This window comes from Haemaphysalis longicornis, unplaced genomic scaffold, assembly GCF_048455015.1.
Source record: "Haemaphysalis longicornis isolate Haplotype H1 unplaced genomic scaffold, Haemaphysalis longicornis Haplotype H1 scaffold_16, whole genome shotgun sequence".
NCBI classification, from domain to species: domain Eukaryota; kingdom Metazoa; phylum Arthropoda; class Arachnida; order Ixodida; family Ixodidae; genus Haemaphysalis; species Haemaphysalis longicornis.
In genome coordinates this window covers 19,338,724-19,344,828 of record NW_027526266.1, presented here as the reverse complement: position 1 = coordinate 19,344,828, position 6,105 = coordinate 19,338,724, and the positions used below count along the sequence as shown (strand labels likewise).

The 6,105-nt window shown below is 46.6% G+C and overlaps 2 non-coding genes across 2 annotated transcripts; one reads left to right on the top strand and one right to left on the bottom strand.

Moving 5' to 3' along the window:
* The first annotated feature begins 337 nt into the window (after positions 1–337).
* On the top strand, positions 338–410 carry Trnai-gau (transfer RNA isoleucine (anticodon GAU)). The gene has a single exon. It is a non-coding gene; the product is annotated as a tRNA-Ile (tRNA).
* Positions 411–2,754: 2,344 nt separating this feature from the next.
* Trnai-uau (transfer RNA isoleucine (anticodon UAU)) lies at positions 2,755–2,826 on the bottom strand. The gene has a single exon. It is a non-coding gene; the product is annotated as a tRNA-Ile (tRNA).
* Positions 2,827–6,105: the final 3,279 nt, after the last annotated feature.

The window sequence follows — 6,105 nt, the reverse complement described above, 5'->3', positions numbered from 1 at the left end:
AAATGAGGGGCTCGTAGAAATAACAAAGAAATAAGGGTTTGCAGTCAAGAAAACCTAGGAAAGCAAAGGGGAGATTATGGTAGGTCATTGAAAGAGATAAAGAATTTGGAAATGAAGAAAGAATGTGGAGAAAAAATGCACATCAGGTAAGATCCGAACCCACGACCTCCACTCTCCACATGTCGTAGACACTCCAGTCACGGCGCGGGGATTAAAAAGAACGGCCCCTTCCCCCCGAGAAGTCAGAGTGGCGCTGCCTACAACCCCCAAGCACTGCAAAAAATTACATTGACATAAATACCCCAGAAAGCGGGAGGGGGGGAAAGAGGGAATCTCCCCGCTGGTAGCGTAGTGGTTATCGCACCAGACCGATATTCTGGAGGTCGTGGGTTCGGATCCCACCTGGCGGGCATTTTTTCTGCGCTTTCTTTCGTTCTTTCCAAATTCTTATTCTGTTTAATGGCCTACCACCAGCTCCTCTTTGCTTTCCGACGTTTTCTTGACTGCCAACCCTTATTTCTGTGTTATTTCTGCGAGCCGCTCATTTCCTATTCTGATTCGCTATATAAATATAAATATATATATATATATATATATATATATATATATATATATATATATATATATATATATATATATATATATATATATATATATACAGAAAGAAATGCGGGCAGTCTACAACGCCAAAGAAGGCATAGGGGAATGGTTGGACTATATATATATTTTTTTTACCGTTAGTGAAATTATAATTTTTTCTCATATTAATTGAAGTGAGAAAGAAAGAAAGAAAGAAAAACACGTGCCCAGAGTGGGGACCAAACCCACGCCTTTCGATTAGATCTCGAATGCCTTACCTATTCGGCTATCTGGGCGACTTTGTTCTGCTTCACTTTCTGGGGTATTTATATTTACTACAACTGTATCTGATGCTTGCGGGTGGTAGCCAGCGCCACTCAGACTACGCGGGGAGAAAGGGACCTTCTTTTCAACCCCCGGGGCGTGACGCGAATGTCTACAGCCTGTCATAGGCGGGTAACTGGCGGGAAACCCTCTTATGCTACCTTGGCATCAAGGCTGCCACAACCGAGGCCCTCGCTAAGCTTTCGCAGGATAATATGGTTAGAAAATGAGGGGCTCGTTAGGAAACACAGAAAGAAATGCGGGCAGTCTACAACGCCAAAGAAGGCATAGGGGAATGGTTGGACTATATATTTTTTTTACCCTTAGTGAAATTATTATTTCTTTTCATAATAATTGAAGTGAGAAAGAAAGAAAGAAAGAAAAACGCGCGCCCAGAGTGGGGACCGAACCCACGCGTTTCGATTAGATCTCGAATGCCTTACCAATTCGGCTATCTGGGCGACTGTGTTCTGCTTCACTTTCTGGGGTATTTATATATACTACAACTGTATCTGACGCTTGAGGGTGGTAGCCAGAGCCACTCAGACTACGCGGGGAGAAGGGGACCTTCTTTTCAACCCCCGGGGCGTGACGCGAACGTCTACAGCCTGTCATAGGCGGGTAACTGGCGGGAAACCCTCTTATGCTACCTTGGCATCAAGGCTGCCACAACCGAGGCCCTCGCCAAGCTTTCGCAGGATAATATGGTTAGGAAATGAGGGGCTCGTTAGGAAACACAGAAAGAAATGCGGGCAGTCTACAACGCCAAAGAAGGCATAGGGGAATGGTTGGACTATATATATAGTTTTTACCGTTAGTGAAATTATTATTTTTTTCATATTAATTGAAGTGAGAAAGAAAGAAAGAAAAATACGCGCACAGAGTGGGGACCGAACCCACGCCTTTCGATTAGATATCGAATGCCTTACCAATTCGGCTATCTGGGCGACTGTGTTCTGCTTCACTTTCTGGGGTATTTATATTTAGTACAACTGTATCTGACGCTTGAGGGTGGTAGCCAGCGCCACTCAGACTACGCGGGGAGAAGGGGACCTTCTTTTCAACCCCCGGGGGGTGACGCGAACGTCTACAGCCTGTCATAGGCGGGTAACTGGCGGGAAACCCTCTTATGCTACCTTGGCATCAAGGCTGCCACAACCCAGGCCCTCGCTAAGCTTTCGCAGGATATTATGGTTAGGAAATGAGGGGCTCGTTAGGAAACACAGAAAGAAATGCGGGCAGTCTACAACGCCAAAGAAGGCATAGGGGAATGGTTGGACTATATTTTTTTTTACTGTTAGTGAAATTATTTTTTTTCATAATAATTGAAGTGAGAAAGAAAGAAAGAAAGAAAGAAAAACACGTGCCCAGAGTGGGGACCAAACCCACGCCTTTCGATTAGATCTCGAATACCTTACCAAATCGGCTATCTGGGCGACTGTGTTCTGCTTCACTTTCTGGGGTATTTATATTTACTACAACTGTATCTGCCGCTTGAGGGTGGCAGCCAGCGCCACTCAGACTACGCGGGGAGAAGGGGACCTTCTTTTCAACCCCCGGGGCGTGACGCGAACGTCTACAGCCTGTCATAGGCGGGTAACTGGCGGGAAACCCTCTTATGCTACCTTGGCATCAAGGCTGCCACAACCGAGGCCCTCGCTAAGCTTTCGCAGGATAATATGGTTAGGAAATGAGGGGCTCGTAAGGAAACACAGGAAAGAAATGCGGGCAGTCTACAACGCCAAAGAAGGCATAAGGGAATGGTTGGACTATATATATATTTTTTACCGTTAGTGAAATTATTATTTTTTTCATATTAATTGAAGTGAGAAAGAAAGAAAGAAAAACACGCGCCCAGAGTGGGGACCGAACCCACGCCTTTCGATTATATATCTAATGCCTTACCAATTCGGCTATCTGGGCGACTGTGTTCTGCTTCACTTTCTGGGGTTTTTATATTTACTACAACTGTATCTGACGCTTGAGGGTGGTAGCCAGCGCCACTAAGACTACGCGGGGAGAAGGGGACCTTCTTTGCAACCCCCGGGGCGTGACGCGAACGTCTACAGCCTGTCATAGGCGGGTAACTGGCGGGAAACCCTCTTATGCTACCTTGGCATCAAGGCTGCCACAACCGAGGCCCTCGCTAAGCTTTCGCAGGATAATATGGTTAGGAAATGAGGGGCTCGTTAGGAAACACAGAAAGAAATGTGGGCAGTTTACAACACCAAAGAAGGCATAGGGGAATGGTTGGACTATATATATTTTTTTTACCGTTAGTGAAATTATTATTTTTTTTTCATATTAATTGAAGTGAGAAAGAAAGAAAGAAAGAAAAACACGCGCCCAGAGTTGGGACCGAACCCACGCCTTTCGATTAGATCTCGAATGCCTTACCAATTCGACTATCTGGGCGACTGTGTTCTGCTTCACTTTCTGGGGTATTTATATTTACTACAACTGTATCTGACGCTTGAGGGTGGTAGCCAGCGCCATTCAGACTACGCGGGGAGAAGGGGACCTTCTTTTCAACCCCCGGGGCGTGACGCGAACGTCTACAGCCTGTCATAGGCGGGTAAATGGCGGGAAACCCTCTTATGGTACCTTGGCATCAAGGCTGCCACAACCGAGGCCCTCGCTAAGCTTTCGCAGGGTAATATGGTTAGGAAATGAGGGGCTCGTGAGGAAACATAGAAAGAAATGCGGGCAGTCTACAACGCCAAAGAAGGCATAGGGGAATGGTTGGACTATATTTTTTTTTTACCGTTAGTGAAATTATTATTTTTTTTCATAATAATTGAAGTGAGAAAGAAAGAAAGAAAGAAAAACACGCGCCCAGAGTGGGGACCGAACCCACGCTTTTTGATTAGATCTCGAATGCCTTACCAATTCGGCTATCTGGGCGACTGTGTTCTGCTTCACTTTCTGGGGTATTTATATTTACTGCAACTGTATCTGACGCTTGAGGGTGGTAGCCAGCGCCACTAAGACTACGCGGGGAGAAGTGGACCTTCTTTGCAACCCCCGGGGCGTGACGCGAACGTCTACAGCCTGTCATAGGCGGGTAACTGGCGGGAAACCCTGTTATGCTACCTTGGCATCAAGGCTGCCACAACCGAGGCCCTCGCTAAGCTTTCGCAGGATAATATGGTTAGGAAATGAGGGGCTCGTTAGGAAACACAGAAAGAAATGTGGGCAGTTTACAACACCAAAGAAGGCATAGGGGAATGGTTGGACTATATATATTTTTTTTACCGTTAGTGAAATTATTATTTTTTTTTCATATTAATTGAAGTGAGAAAGAAAGAAAGAAAGAAAAACACGCGCCCCGAGTTGGGACCGAACCCTCGCCTTTCGATTAGATCTCGAATGCCTTACCAATTCGACTATCTGGGCGACTGTGTTCTGCTTCACTTTCTGGGGTATTTATATTTACTACAACTGTATCTGACGCTTGAGGGTGGTAGCCAGCGCCATTCAGACTACGCGGGGAGAAGGGGACCTTCTTTTCAACCCCCGGGGCGTGACGCGAACGTCTACAGCCTGTCATAGGCGGGTAAATGGCGGGAAACCCTCTTATGGTACCTTGGCATCAAGGCTGCCACAACCGAGGCCCTCGCTAAGCTTTCGCAGGGTAATATGGTTAGGAAATGAGGGGCTCGTGAGGAAACATAGAAAGAAATGCGGGCAGTCTACAACGCCAAAGAAGGCATAGGGGAATGGTTGGACTATATTTTTTTTTACCGTTAGTGAAATTATTATTTTTTTTCATAATAATTGAAGTGAGAAAGAAAGAAAGAAAGAAAAACACGCGCCCAGAGTGGGGACCGAACCCACGCTTTTTGATTAGATCTCGAATGCCTTACCAATTCGGCTATCTGGGCGACTGTGTTCTGCTTCACTTTCTGGGGTATTTATATTTACTGCAACTGTATCTGACGCTTGAGGGTGGTAGCCAGCGCCACTAAGACTCCGCGGGGAGAAGGGGACCTTCTTTGCAACCCCCGGGGCGTGACGCGAACGTCTACAGCCTGTCATAGGCGGGTAACTGGCGGGAAACCCTCTTATGCTACCTTGGCATCAAGGCTGCCACAACCGAGGCCCTCGCTAAGCTTTCGCAGGATAATATGGTTAGGAAATGAGGGGCTCGTTAGGAAACACAGAAAGAAATGCGGGCAGTCTACAACGCCAAAGAGGGCATAGGGGAATGGTTGGACTATATATATTTTTTTTACCGTTAGTGAAATTATTTTTTTTATATTAATTGAAGTGAGAAAGAAAGAAAGAAAGAAAAACACGCGCCCAGAGTGGGACCGAACCCATGCCTTTCGATTAGACCTCGAATGCCTTACCAATTCGGCTATCTGGGCGACTGTGTTCTGCTTCACTTTCTGGGGTATTTATATTTACTGCAACTGTATCTGCCGCTTGAGGGTGGCAGCCAGCGCCACTCAGACTACGCGGGGAGAAGGGGACCTTCTTTTCAAACCCCGGGGCGTGACGCGAACGTCTACAGCCTGTCATAGGCGGGTAACTGGCGGGAAACCCTCTTATGCTACCTTGGCATCAAGGCTGCCACAACCGAGGCCCTCGCTAAGCTTTCGCAGGATAATATGGTTAGGAAATGAGGGGCTCGTTAGGAAACACAGAAAGAAATGCGGGCACTCTACAACGCCAAAGAAGGCATAGGGGAATGGTTGGACTATATATTTTTTTTTACCGTTAGTGAAATTATTATTTTTTTTCATATTAATTGAAGTGAGCAAGAAAGAAAGAAAGAAAAACACGCGCCCAGAGTTGGGACCGAACCCACGCCTTTCGATTAGATCTCGAATGCCTTACCAATTCGGCTATCTGGGCGACTGTGTTCTGCTTCACTTTCTGGGGTATTTATATTTACTACAACTGTATGTGACGCTTGAGGGTGGTAGCCAGCGCCACTCAGACTACGCGGGGAGAAGGGGACCTTCTTTTCAACCCCCGGGGCGTGACGCGAACGTCTACAGCCTGTCATAGGCGGGTAAATGGCGGGAAACCCTCTTATGCTACCTTGGCATCAAGGCTGCCACAACCGAGGCCCTCGCTAAGCTTTCGCAGGATAATATGGTTAGGAAATGAGGGGCTCGTTAGGAAATATAGAAAGAAATGCAGGCAGTCTACAACGCCAAAGAAGGCATAGGGGAATAGTTGGACTATATTTTT